Below are 14,534 nucleotides of genomic sequence, written 5' to 3' on the forward strand. Positions count from 1 at the left end.
AAGACGGTGAGAAAATTGGTACAAAGGGGAGAATGATCGATAAGTAATTCGAGTCCAGACAGTAAGGAGGTATAAATTAGCTTCGACGACATGGAGGATTTTCTATGTCGGTTCTTTGACCTGAATTGGCCGGGCAGGTCCATTATCAAAGGGAATTTCTCTCTTCTTCGAAGCTGGGAACGTCTTACGAGACTACGAACGCTCTACCTCTTCGAGAGGGAGGATTTGAAAAACTCGCCGCGGCTGCTTTTGATCTGCCGTTTGTTAGGTAGAAACGTCCGCCTCGTGTCGAACGAGCTTCCCACATTTTCAGCAAAAGGGAACGTTCCGTGGAAACGTTTAAAACGATCCTAGGAATAACGAACGGGGACATTGTGTTATATTATTCCCAGTGAAACAATCCGGTTTTATAATATCCACGTAGGACGGAGGGAGAGAGCTTGATTTCATCTATAGAGAAGGATCGTGAAGCTTCAACAAGGCGGAAGGAGAGAATCTGGGACGCAGATGAGAGAGAACGATTCTTCTCTGAGGACGAGCAGAAGACGAAATCGCCGCGTTATGGTCCGTGAATAAAGCTCATTCGTTACCGTGAAACAATCAGGAAGGAATCACTGGTGAAATGAGGGGGACAGAAGTAGGCGTGCGATTGAAATTTACTAAGAGAATCAGGATTATACCTTTAGCGTAGCTATCAACCGGGTGGTGGATCGCAATTTCTCACGATCTACAGATATAACAAGCTGTTCTGCGTTGGCTGTAAAATGTCGGTGCACATATACACGTATACCGTTCGCCGAACGAGTCGATACGCGAAACCGCGGTCGACACGATATTGAAACACCGCCGCGTTTCGGTTACGATACAAACTAATTCTATTTACTGATTTTTTTTTTTTACTTTTCCCGTACGTTCGATCCTTTGTCATCGGCAACTTCGGTTTAATTGAGTTAATCGAAGTGGCAAAGGAATCGGTGTAATGAGCGATTCCGTGTTTCCAAATAAAACCAATAAATTGTAACGGGCCATTCGCGGTTTTCGATAATTCATCTGTTACACGGTATGAATTTTTCGTCTGTAAATAATACACATTTCGTTTTGAAATTATTGCGTTAATAATAATCGGATATGCAAATGGAATATGCCAGGAGTGTTTCGCGAAATTGAGTTACTGCTGATTAACCTCCCATCCATCTCTCCCTCTGTCTCTCCCTCTCTCCGAGCCGGTAATAAACACACAGGCGTGTAATTCCGATCGATGTGAAAATATTCGGTTGAAGAGGTGTAGAATCGTCTTTTTCAATCGACTTTACGACACGTGTGCACAGCGACGTCAAAGCCACACGGACGAGGCGCGACGGGCCAATTTCCTCACGAACCTTATGCGACTCTCGACGATCCCGAGCTTCAACTCTGGGACGTTTTACGACGATTCAATCGGACGTTCCCTCCCCGGCTACGCCGGTTGATATATAACCAGCAGTCTCGTAAAAACTATTTGACTCGAGAACTCTCCGGGCGAAAGCGATGTAAAACCGGCGCGACATGCATCAGCCAGAAAAACAACCGTGCAAAGATCGAAAATTTACGAGGGCCGCGCGTTATCTGCTCGCGAGGGGTAAAAAAGATAGGTTATCAGGGAAATTACAGATTCCCCACTAAATCTTCCCCTCGGCGGCCCTCTCACTCTCTACCATCTCTAAGCTAAACCTTTGCATAGAGTGCATGTACATCGCACGTACACCACCCAGGGAATCAATTCTCCATCTCAAACAGTCGCATGATTCACACCGCTGCACAGTAAACTTATCACCGGGGGGATCTCTATTTCCTTCCTTCGTCGCTGTTACAAACAAGTAAGTACAGAGTTGCCTACAGTTCCAACCTGAGCAACTCTCGGCGATGGTTTCTGCAACCGTGAAAATAATTAAGGCGTTCTGCAGTTGAAACAGAAAGCCTGCACAATGGTGTTAATTTTGCGGTGATATCTACCGTTCGAGTTCGATGCAAGAAGATCGTACACGGTCGAGGGACGATGTTAATTCTCTCTCTCTCTCTCTCTGGATCTTTTCGTCAATTCCTACCCTTTTTCTCCCCACCGTCGAGATTCCATCTCGGTTCGTACAGAGTTGACAGTTTCGTCACGATTGTACAATCGGTATCGTTGATACCAGACCACTTCGACACTTGCTCATAGCGGACGAAATCGTATCGAGGTTCGTTTCGAGGTCCTCCTCGACGAGCATTCTTCCGGAACTGGGTTAAGACCCGAATTAAATTTTCCCTTCCCCCGTGAAATCCTGTTCGCTTGCATCGAGGCCGAAGGTGAAACGAAATTTCCAAACCGCTGACGTAGAAACGCATCCCTCCCGACGATCCCTTGCACCAGCGCCGCGGCGCTTCCGGCGCGGTTAATCCAGAGACCCAGGATCGCTAAACTTGACCCTGTCCGGAAGCCAGCCAGGCGTAACCGGTGAAATGATATTCCTCTGGGGAAAATGATAACGGAAAATCTGTACTATCTCTCTTCTAATTTCACCTAGAGATTTCCATCTCTCTCTCTCTCTCTCCCTTTCGTAGACGACAAGTTTGTACAAGGAGTTGCACGGATTTACAACGGCGAACGATCATCTTTCGTCGGGCTGTCGATGAGAATCGGAGTTTCGAAGAGTAGAGAGGAATCAGCATTTGGAATTCGGTTAGCAATCAGAGTTGAGAGCAATCAGTTAGCCTGCACTTAGTAATCAACTAGTATTCAGAGTGGTGTTGGTTGGTTGGTGATTAAGCGTGGAGGGAAGGGGGGGTTGACCGGTGTAAGAAGGGTTCGTTAGGTATTAAGAGGATTCGTTGATCAGTTGTTATTATTGTGTCGTTTTCCATTATCCGTCGAATATTATACATAATTCGAGGAGAATGGGAGAAGAAGAGAATAAAAAAGGGGGTGAGGGGAGGAAAGAATGGAGGCATTGTGGTAGTGGAATGAAAAGGCGGAGAGAGTCACGGAACGGCCATTAAAACCTGCCCTAAAAGTGACACTCGTTAAAAATCTATTCTAGATATTTTTTTCATCATACTTTCACGCATTTCAATTTTCGACGATGGCATATAAAATCACACGATGACCCAGGGCACGAGGCAAGAGGATCGATGGCTTGGTCTAAATAGAATCCGGAACTGGCTTCGAATTAGCAGCGGCACAGATTGACCGGGGATAAATCACCGCGAGTCATTTGTGGTTTTATCAGTGCGCGTTTTTTCCTCTCTTTCTCCTCCGCTACTTCGGCAGAACGCATAAATCTAATTCCGTGTCACGAGCTGTCGCGTATCCTCTGCTTCCTTTCTCTCCCCCTTGAAAAACCGAGAAAGAGAAAACGAGCGAACGAGTGAGATATACGTTCCGATTTTTTCCCCTCTTCGATCGACGTACGATCCAAAAAGGACGTCGTTGTTGCTCTAACAATCCGTTTCTTCTCTTCCTTTCTTTGTTTTCGTTGCACCGTCCAGGCGATATAATCCACGATAGGAGTTGACGATCCAACGATCGAGGGACCGTCGAAAATTGATCGATCCAAGAGTCGATTACCGGAAACGGACGACCGAAAATGTGACGCACGGCGGACATTCGACGGGCTGTGGCTCGAACAAGAGAGGAGACTGGACGACTATTGGAAGCGTGACGTTCGATTGACGGTGAGTATTACCAGCAGATATTATCTAAAGTGAAAAGAAAACTTTATCAAACTGTCAATCATGCAGGTTTCTAAATTCTCTTTTCGTCCCTCTTCCTCTCTCTCTCTCTCTCTCGTCGTCGTCGTCAATTCTCCATTTTCATCGCCGCTGTTCATTTCGTCCGTCGACCTCAACATAAATATTATTTAACTCGTTTCGCCAGATTCCAGAGCATTGTAAACTTCTAATTTTTACTCCCCAGTATTTTCAACGTTCTCTGTTTGGTCAGCGGCGCGTGTGTTTTACCGCGCGTAAAATATCGGCTATATTTAATTTACCTCGCATCTCTCCGATGTTTTATATTTCACAGACGAGAGACGATATCGCTGTTGGGTGGATACGTGAACGTGAAAAAATTCGCGAAATTAACGATCCCACAGTTTTCATCCATTTCCGTGTGAATCTTTAAAACCGGCGATTTTTCCACCTGTGATACATATATGAGACGAGTCCGTACTTCATACTTCACGGATGAATATTACATCGCGCGTATATAGGATATTTCTCGAAGGGACGATCGTTCGTTATAAATATATTCCTCTGTGTCGACTGTATACGAGCGTAGAAACGTTCCGCCGAAAGTTTCCAGTTTAAGGTTGCGCCGCACGACGGTTGGACAGTTTTGCGATATCCCGGTGCGTGAACTACGTCGCTCTTTAAAGCCACTTCCGGTGCAGGAAATACGGCGCGAGCCTGGTGTCTCCGCGCGTTCGTTACGAATAATGGCCTGATAGATCGCGTAATTTATTACGTCACCGTGTCCTCATGCCTCGTGAAACATCGTGAACGTCTTCGTAATTCTCTATCTAGCCGACAGGAAACGTCGCAAATTGCGCGAGTGTGCTTCGCGTATAAATCTGTCCTTTCTGTTCACTTCGAGAAACAGAAAAAAGGGAGAGACAGAGAGTCGAAAGAATTTCTCTTTCGCCGGGACTTGGAGAGGAACGGTAATCCGTGAAAAGAGAGGGGAGATCCTTCGTTTGTTTGAAATTGAATCTCGCTCGACGTCGATCTGTCTTGTTAGTTGGCAATTATTTCTTCGGTCCTTCGTAGCACGATAATTGTAACGATAATAATAATCTACAGGCGTGACAACGAAGAATTTGAAACGAAACGGTTGATCTTGTTAAGGTTTCGTTATCCTTGGCAATCGGTGAAAGAAAGATGGTTGCTTTGAACCGTGTTAGGATGGATATACGAACAGAAATGGGTAGTTTAATCCTGACTGACTGCGTGTGTGTATATCGAAGTTTTTTAACGAGATGATTAATCGTCGGGTGTTATTTCGTTTGGTCGCAGTAGGAGCGACGGTAAACGTTTGAAACAAAAGAATCGTCCGGATGAGCACGCGTTCCGTTTGAAAAATCCCCCTGTTGTCCAACCACGGCGGTGGTCATTAATCGAAGCTGTAATTGGAGGTTTAATTCGTCACTTTGAGCGTGTATAATGGCCCGGTGCATATTCGATGATTTAAATCGTGGGACACTTGTCACGGGTAATCCCTTTATCTGCTCCATTGTGTAGTCAATTGTCTATCTCCTCTTTACGTAACACTTTTCTCCTATCGCTTCTCTCTGTGTCACTCTTCCTCACTTCCGGTGTTGCGTAATTTCCGTTGCAACGTTAATCCCGCCTTCTCCTTTCACGTTCGCACGTTACGAATCTTCGTTATTAATGCGACGGGAGATAGTATCAATTTTAACGAGACAATCACGAAAGTTACGGATACGAAGAATTTCCGTCGATAATTTATCGCGCACAATGTGTAACAGTTCTCGAGAAGAATGAAAGGTGATTTTTTTTCTCCTTCTTTACAATGTTCACAACGATGAATTTCACGTGAAAAATTTTGTTCCTTTTTTTACGAAAAAAAAAAAAAAGAAGAAAAAGTGCGGACGAGGAGAGTGGGAATAGTAGCGAAACCGCACGATCGAGTTTCTCTTAGCGTTAACCCCGGCTAACGGCCCTCGAAAATTTCGGAACAGTCGAAAACCGTGACCTGGTTCATCGATGAAGTCGGTGTAACCGGCGAACGTACGAATGTTCCTCTCATGTTCGAGTCAATTAAGCTCTATCGATTGCCTCGACGACAAAGACAAACCCAGGCACTGTGCTCGAACGGCCAACAGTTCCGTGGTCCACGGGGCGACGTTTATTGTTACTTTATTAACGGCTCGATCGTCGTCGAATTACGATATCTGCGGCTATTGGGAAATGTAGTCCGTGGTCGATTGTTCTCATAAAGATTCGTCGTCGTTTTCGGTAAAACTGATCGTAAAGTTTCACCCAAACACCACTCTCTCTCGCTCTGTACGCGCATAGTTCCGATTGGACTGTCCGAAATAACGGACTGCATCTACTTTAATGATAGCCGAGTTGCTAGAGAGGTCTGTATAGCTGTGAAGCGTTGAAACAATGGTGATTCGCAACATAGTTTATCACGAGCGTGGTAAACAGGAGAGTGTATTAATTAGACGTCAGAAGAGGAACATTTCTGTCACGCGTTTCTACCATATCTCTTCGCTCCTCTTTTTCCTGCACAATTTTTTAGAAGATCCGCCATCTATCTTTCGTATAACGAAGAGTTATTCTACCTCCGGATTGAAATAAATAAAATGAATAAAAGATACGGCAAGGAAATCGCGTTTCCAACTGTATTATTCTCCGATAAACGTGACGGAACATGAAACACCTTTTGTATTCCGCCTGGAAGAAGATTCTTTGATTTTTTCGTCGTCCTGCGGATATACGTACATACATACCCGGGGAAGAATTTGAAGAAATTCCGTTGGAACGTACGACGAACGTCACTTGTGTAGTTTTCCCCATTCGCCGGGCGGTGAGGAAACGCTCGAAGGGTGGTTTTTAACGTGAGCTTTATCGCTAAAAGCAATAAAGAAACGAGCGGCAGGCGAACGTTATTCACCTTCTTTCTTCCGTTCCGTCTCCATTCCAGCCGGTACACTGTGTCTGCTGGAGGGTCGAGAAAGGCTCCACGATCGTCTCTCTATACACACACACACGCGCGCGTATTCTCTCGTGGATGGCTACGAGGACCCTAAAGCCCTGTCCCATTTTTGTCCTGGATGCATTCTAATTCTCTACTTTCATTTTTGATTCGCCGTCTTCTCATTTTCCCGTGAGCGTCGTTTTATCCGATTTAATATTCCTTTCTGGCCGGAGTCTCTCGGTAAAATGTACCTCAAGAAGAAGAAAAAGAAGAAGAAGGAGCGGGGAGGAGAAGGGAGAGAATATAGCGAAGAGGGATAAATTGAATTTTTAAAGAAAATATGTGTTTAGGATCGAGAAGGTCGCTCGAGCAAAGGAAGTGACGACGAATCGCTTCCGTTTAAGATTCTCCGACAATACACTTCGTTCAAGAGATATTATTTTTCAATAAAATCGATGTATCGTATCAATCCTCTTAGAAATTGAATCGTCGATAAAGGAGTTGGTTCTCGGTTCACGAGGGAGAGAAAGAGAGGGAGTATCATTTTTCCGTATCGCCGCTATTCACAGATCTTAAGCAGCAGAGCGAAGGGGGTGAGAAGTAACCTCGAGGTTACTTTCTTTCCACTTTTATCGCGATCTCGCATGGCCGAAGGAAGAGGGAACGAGAGAAACGAGACAGAGTCCCCTTGTACATAAAAACAACGTGAGGTAGAAAGGCAGTGGTTAAAAAAAAAAGAAAAATAAGAAGAAAAAAATGTGGCATTAAAACAGCACACAGTTACTCCGAAAGCTCCATTCTTTCGTGGATCCTTCCATTCGTGTGTCGGTTACTTTAAAAATCATGTCCCCTCTGATCAATGGAACGCAGCAAATTCTTTTGTGTCTCGTGTAATGCCGAAAGTAGGCCAGTTTGGAGGACAGATTGGAACGAAACAGAGCCCCGCGATGTACGAAACGTCAATAATGAAACACAGCCATCCCGATCACCGCTGCAATATAATCCTCTCTATGCTCCGTGCGGGAGGAACTCTTCTATGAAACTATACCTGCTTGTTAAAGGTACCATAAAACTCGGCTGGAACGTTAAATAAATTATTCTTCCGTGTTTACACACCGAGGGAAGGAAAAATCTTCTCGTTAATAATTTCTCTCTCTCTCTCTCTCACCGAGAACACAATCGCTCCTTGTTCTCCACGGTGTGTGTGTGTGTACCGCGAGAAAGAGTAAGCTTCCGGTGCGTTCGTCGCGACCGTCCAACCGAGGGCCCGGTAGAATTTCGCTACGATGAGATATTTTCACGGGCTGGATGGTACGAGGAGAGATGTGTAACCGGGTCCGCGACAAACTGGTTGCAGCGTTGCGTAATTTTGAAAAGGAAGACGCCGGGGCTTGTCAAGGAGAAGAAAAGAAAAGATTATGGCATTCACGTCGCGTTTTCCAACACTCGGCCGCGCCGCATCCTTCGAATGTGAATGTTTCATGAAACGCCGTGCCGCGGAAAAATTCATGAAACACGCTCCTTCCTGGCGTGAAGACTCGGGACGAGAGCCACCATTATATGCGCCGCCTGTTCTCACCTATCTCTCTCTTCCTTGTTTTTCGGTCGTGATGAAGAACCGCGAAACCGCGTGTTTCGTACAAATCGCATTGTCGCGATAAAGATGTTGATACAACTTATTTCCAAGTTTCGTTCCAACGATCGTCAACAGAGAGGAAAAAGGTGTTTTCCTCCTTTCTCGTTCTTTCCCCCTTCCGCGTTATAGAATGTAGCATTTGTCGGTATAATCTGACAGTTGATTGCCGGAAGGTAAGATGGTAATTGGAAAGTTGCTCGAAACTTCCTGCACGCTTCCGATAACGTAATTTATAGCGGCTGCGTGGCCGGAAGAGAGGGTCGCGGAAAGCTCGACTGGCCGCGATTCCTCCGGAGATTTGCGAAAACTTCACCAACGGAACAAATGGACCGCTCGAGGTTGGAATCGGTATTTGCTCGAAGCTCGAAATCAAATCGCAATAACGTGAAATCGTCCTTCCTTCCCCGTATTATTTTATTCGACTTTCATTTCTTTCGATTCTCGACAGATCGCTCCGAGGAGGAAAGATACTTCTTCCTTCTTTTAATCGAATTTAAGAGTATTTTTTTTCCCTCTCTTCGAAGATTACCACGGGGGGATGGAAGATGTTGAGAAAATAGCACGCCGGTTGGTGAAAAATGGATAGGTTTTTCCTTCTTCGAGTAAACGAAACGTCGGCGAGAAGTTGTCAGCACGATCGAAACGATCGTCCTTGATTCTTTTCTCCTTTCCTCGGGGACTCATTAATTCGCGTTTTGCCCTGCACGCGAAGTCCCCTGGATGAGATTTCGCGATAATTAGCGAACCTAACCGTTCAGTCGAGCACGGTTTACTTTCTTTTCTTCTTTCTTTTTCATGCGAGCGTGCAAACAATCGAGGATAGATCGTGTGGGCTTTATCTGAAATTACGCTAAACAGTCTTGTCATCCTCTTAGCAGGAGAGAAGGAGGATCGCCATTTTGTTAAGAGGATAAAAACACGATTATAAAGTTCCAATGGGATTATCGAATTTTCACGAGATTTATTAGTTGAAGTTTTCATAGACGGCAGTGTAACACGATGATAACGTTAACTCCGATCTTGATAATCGATTAATTTTCTTAAGTGTGTAATTCTCGGTCGAATTGAACCGTTGCCGGACGTCGCGAGGGCTTAATCAATTCAGGTCGTGTTACCTCTTAATCTAAATATTCCGCAGCCTCGAATAAAGTGTAATCTCGTTATCAGAGGAAAGTTGAGAATCGTCTCGAAGGACCGACTTCTGCTTCTGTTCAACGTTGAAATTAATAATATTTTCACGATAGAAGCGAATTCGAGGATAAACGTACGGTCCGCGTGAAACTTCCGTGTATCAAGGATGGTCCGATGGATAAACGAATTTTCCTCCACCCACCTTGTTTTTTTTTATTGAAACGTTTTCCGTTACAACGCGGTCGATGCTACACTACTATGATCGTCTACCAGGCAGGTAGAGTCCAGGCTAACTTTCCAATTAGCTCTTAATAGAACGTTTATTGCGAGCAAGAAACTAGCCAGGATTCGAAAAGTTTCGAACAGTCCTTGAAAATTTCCAGCTACTCGCGAGCCACTCGGTGTGACCCTCGAGGATCACGTTCAAAAGTGCATGAATGCAGAAACATAGTTGGCCGCGTCACGCTATGCTATGCCATATCACGCCAGGCCACGTGAAACGGAATGCATTGATTATGCGGACTTATCTCACGCTTCGCGGACCTTTTACCATTAAGATTGCTCTCTGCAACATTGTACGAATTTCAGAATAATTGACACGTTATTTTAACGTCATTCCTGGTTATTGTAACGCGACACGAAATTTACAGAGCTAACATTCTCGAACGCCTGAGTCGATTAGCCGAATGGTCGAAGGAGCGAGAAGGTCCGAATGGAATACTCTTGGAAGAGATCGATGACTTCCGGTAACCATTTCGAAGTAGGTTTACGAATTAAGTGTATAAATTTCAGAGCTTCGGTCGATCGAATAATAGATAAGTTATTGTTGTTTCACTGTGTAATTTATGTGGTTATCAGTTTAGCTGTAATTAACATATTAATTAACCTTAACTCTAAAGGCCACGCACACTTAATTAATCTTGGAAAAAAATTACCGCGCACTTGAGGAAGAATTCTCCCCTTTTCTGGCTGAATGAAACTTATGTATAGTCGGAGGGAGAAATACAGCAAGGTTGTGAATTCAAGCATTAAGTAGGGGCACCGATTGATGCAGTGATACCTATTTAGAGTCGGTATCCTGCGTTTTACGTTTTTCGATTGAGATTCAATTGAAGCTAAAGCATACTTCACACAGTCCTTATTGAGATTTCTATCGATTTCCTTATTTTTCTTGACCTTACGACCTCGCTATATCCCTTCCACCAACTGTACAATAAACTTCGTAAGAATTCATTTAATAAATCTTCAAAGAAATGTACTAATCTCGCAAGATTAATTTGACGAATGAGTCACGTTCTTCTCGCTGTAAAGACTGAATCAAAGATAAAGTATTCTCCACAGGGCCCTAATTGAGATTCCTATCGATTTCCTTATTTTTCTTGATCTCAAGAAATCACTGCATTTCTTCCACCAACTGTACAATCAACTTCGTAAGAATTAATTCAGTAAATCTTCAAGGAACTCTACCAATCACGCAAGATTAATTTGGCGAACGAGTCGATACTCGTACGGACTGTTAAGAAGATCACGTTCCTTTCACCGTAAACCATGAATCTTGGCTAAATCCCGACATCGACGCTTTGTCCTGCGTGCTGTTCATTTATCATCCGGTCTTTCCACGGTCGCACACAGAGAGATTCATTCGTCGGATACCCGCGTCGCATCGGCGAAAGTTCGACCGGGTCGAATTGTTCCGCGCATCGCGTGTAACCAGATAGGAAAATGCATTTTTGCTAGAGGGAAACACGGGAAATCCCGGCTACATTTTGAACATCTGCGTCTCGCAACAGGGAATTGCCAACGGTCTTGCTCCCTTTATAATGTCCAACACGGAAGTTGCCGGAAGTTCTTGCAGCTGCCTCTGTCTCTCACGCGTGATTTATCGTACTTTTAATAAATTCCGCGTGTCACGGAACTTCCCAGCCCAGCCCAGCCAGTCTGTTTTCCCGCACGGGAAAATTCATCGTGACGCTTTGATTCAGCCACATAAATACTGAAAATCTTGTTTCCTCGCGCCTCGCGAATTTCGCGTAATTTTTTACGAGTATCCTTCCTCTGTTCGCTTATGAAAAAGAGGTGAATTCAATTCTGCGAATGAAGCGGAAACAGAGGTATATCGAATGAACAATGTTTCTTTTCACTAAAAGAGTTCTTTCAGGAAAAATGCTTTTCACTCGAGCTCGCGAGTTTCTTGTTTTCAAATTCCTTTTTCTCTGTGTACATACGTAACTCTATCTGGATTGGTAGTTTACTCGTTACCTAGTCCGAGATACCTATTATCGAGTCAATTGTAGACGGCCGGTATAAAGGTGTACCGTAGGCGGTTAGAGTTCGTGATTCGTACGCGTTACAACCGATGCAACTTGTTAGGAACAACGTTTAATCGCCTGGGATGCGCGGTTACGATGGGCTGGTTCCATCTATCTCACCTTCTCTCTTCCACTTTCGCCCTCTCCTCGTTCCTCCTGGCAAACGCTGCGATTGATTCATAACGTGTCCCGGGGCGATAAATCAGCTCAAGCAGCGTGCCGCTCGCCGCAATGTTTAATTGGCTCTGGTTTCGCGTTAATTCCTAAATAATTGACGTGGTCCTGTAGGATCTCTCCAATATCTTCGTCGTCCTATGCTTTCCGTGCTTTTTTTTCTCTTCTGTTAGCAGAATTTCAAAAAACAGAACACAGTGTATTAACCAAATGTATTATTTTTGGAATATAAGCGGTGGCTAAGTTGCTCGGGTGTCCGTCTCGCTCGACGGCTATTTCCAGAGTGTCCTTTCCGCGTCCTATCCTGCGTTGCTTAGAGCCTCCTAGTTCGACTATCCGGGGAAAGGGCTTAGTTTATGGCAACCTCAGGTATCCGCGCGTTTTCTCTTCCAGTGACCCTGGGTGACAAAATCCAGGCCATCACTTCGCCGCCTAAATCTCGCATTCCTTACACTTCCAACGGCATGCAACCCGCTGTGCAGAGATGAGAACATGTCTAAGCACAGGGGCAAGAAGAGTACAGTTTATGGAAGGGATAGTGAGGTCGTAAATTAAAGCACTATGACGCTCACAATTTTTCTCAACTTGACGTGCCAAAAATGATCAAATTATTTCCTAGGCGAGTGTAAATAAGTTTGCCGTTCATTTATAGTGCTGTAACATACATTTTTGCCGTAGAAAGTGAAAGAAAGTAATTTTAAAAAATTGCACTTTTCGGAGGATTAGTTGTGCACGTGTGAGGCACGAGAACGAGCGTTAAAGGGTTAAGCGACGACATCGATTGATGTAACTGTACTTAGAGTCGTCTATCGTTTGTGAATTGATACGTAAAAGTTCTGGTTTCAATTTTTCTTTCAAGAGGTACGTAATTCTCGCATTGGTAATAATTGTAATAATAATAGTAATAATAATAGAGGAACCAATTCCGAGTTGACATCGAACTCTCCTAAGCGAGGCTCGAGCTCCTTATCTCCCTCGAATTGCTGCTTTCGCACTTGGATTACGTGTATTTTGACGCCTGACAGATTTTACGACCTCGCTATATCACTTCCCCCAACTATACTCCGCTCTCTCTGTCTCAACGTGGCTCTGATCCTCCTAAAATCTCCACCTTTTTTCCGCTATATTTCAATCCGATCTGTAGTCGTGACCATTTTACGATTGTTTAAAAAAAGGTGAACTTGTTATAAGTATTTTAATTAAAATCCAAGGAAATTCTATAGAAACCTGAAATGTCTTACCAAAAAAAAGAGTAGAATGAGAGTAGTGCTTATGCTTCTTTCATCGAATATACAGATTCCTTGGAAATCTCGAGCTAAACGACAAAAACCCGACGCGAACTTATAGAATGACCTGATACAATTACAATCAATCAAACCCACATTCCCGTCCGTTATCCAGCTATCTCATCTAGCGCAGGGTGGTGAAAAGCCATGACTTGATCGAGCGAACACGGGCGACCAGTAACGTTTCATTTGCCCGTGTGTGCAATTATTACAGGGAGCGTGTGAAACAGCAAACATTCTGTTCTCGACGATATCGTAAATTCATAGCCCCGCAGTCGGCAAAAGCACAGTCGAGAGATCCACTAACTCTTCGGCCGTACGTTGTTTTCACCCGTGTTGTCACGCGTGCTCGTGATTTTTCGGACGGGGACCCCAGTATGTCGGCTCTGCGGATGAAGTTTGTTATCGTTACGAAACGCGCGAACGTGCCCCTTTATACGGTTTATATTCCTCTACGATGTTACATTCGATGCAGGCTAGGTTAATGGTGTCTCTGACGTTCCTGTTTCGGGTATCAGGTGTACGGAACGTGTGTATCGATCATTTCGCGTTGCTCCATTCGTAGAATGGACTCGTGATAAATGACGGCTAAATACGTGTTTAAAACGGAGAAATAATCGCGTGATACCATTTCATTTACCTTATTCTACCCTTTGAGAAATTATGCACCTTACGAAATGATCGAAGCTTAGGTTAGGTGGAGAAGTTGATTACAAGGTGTACAGAAAATGTTTATCGATCATTTAGGAGAAGTTCTCGGTGGTAACAGTTGTGTTTTCGCGCTCACGACTGGTTCGAAGTATCAAAAGACATTATTCATACCTCGTTACGTATACACACGTCGTCTCGAGAATGATTTACAACTAAAAACCCAGTGATTCGTATCGTTTTCAGGTTCATTATACACTTCTGTTCACCGTTATTCCGTCTCACCCTCGAAAAATGTTCCATTGTTATCGCATGGTCAGGATCAAGTTCAACGAGCAGTTTGTAAATCGATTCCGTCTCCTGGGGTTGCACGATGCATCAAAAATTCACCTTCGCCAAACATCCTCTTTCTCTCTTACACACGAAACATTTCTATGCTAATTCCATCAATTCCGTCCTATCTTCCTCTCTGGAAAATAACGTACAGTTATACAGTATATTCTCCACAAGTGTCAGACCGCAAGGAAGCTAAACCTGACACTCGCAGAGTCAGGGACTACGTTTTCGAGCTTCGCGCCCGCCTTTGTAGTTTGCCGAACGTAGACAACGATAGCGAATAAAAGATAAGCATGAAACGTGAGTCGAGGCAACCAAGCGATTTAAATATCAAC

At 44.3% G+C, this 14,534-nt stretch overlaps 1 protein-coding gene across 1 annotated transcript in view; it reads left to right on the forward strand.

Moving 5' to 3' along the window:
- LOC108580018 (putative tyramine receptor 2) overlaps positions 1-14,534 on the forward strand; it is a 59,193-nt gene that overhangs the window by 20,548 nt on the left and 24,111 nt on the right. The window contains exon 2 of the mRNA XM_017943668.1: positions 3,505-3,690. The gene's annotated coding sequence lies outside the window, so the exon portion shown is untranslated. The remainder of the gene's footprint in view (positions 1-3,504; positions 3,691-14,534) is intronic.

The sequence above is a fragment of the Habropoda laboriosa genome, unplaced genomic scaffold (assembly GCF_001263275.1).
Source record: "Habropoda laboriosa isolate 0110345459 unplaced genomic scaffold, ASM126327v1 scaffold2, whole genome shotgun sequence".
Taxonomy (NCBI): Eukaryota; Metazoa; Arthropoda; class Insecta; order Hymenoptera; family Apidae; genus Habropoda; species Habropoda laboriosa.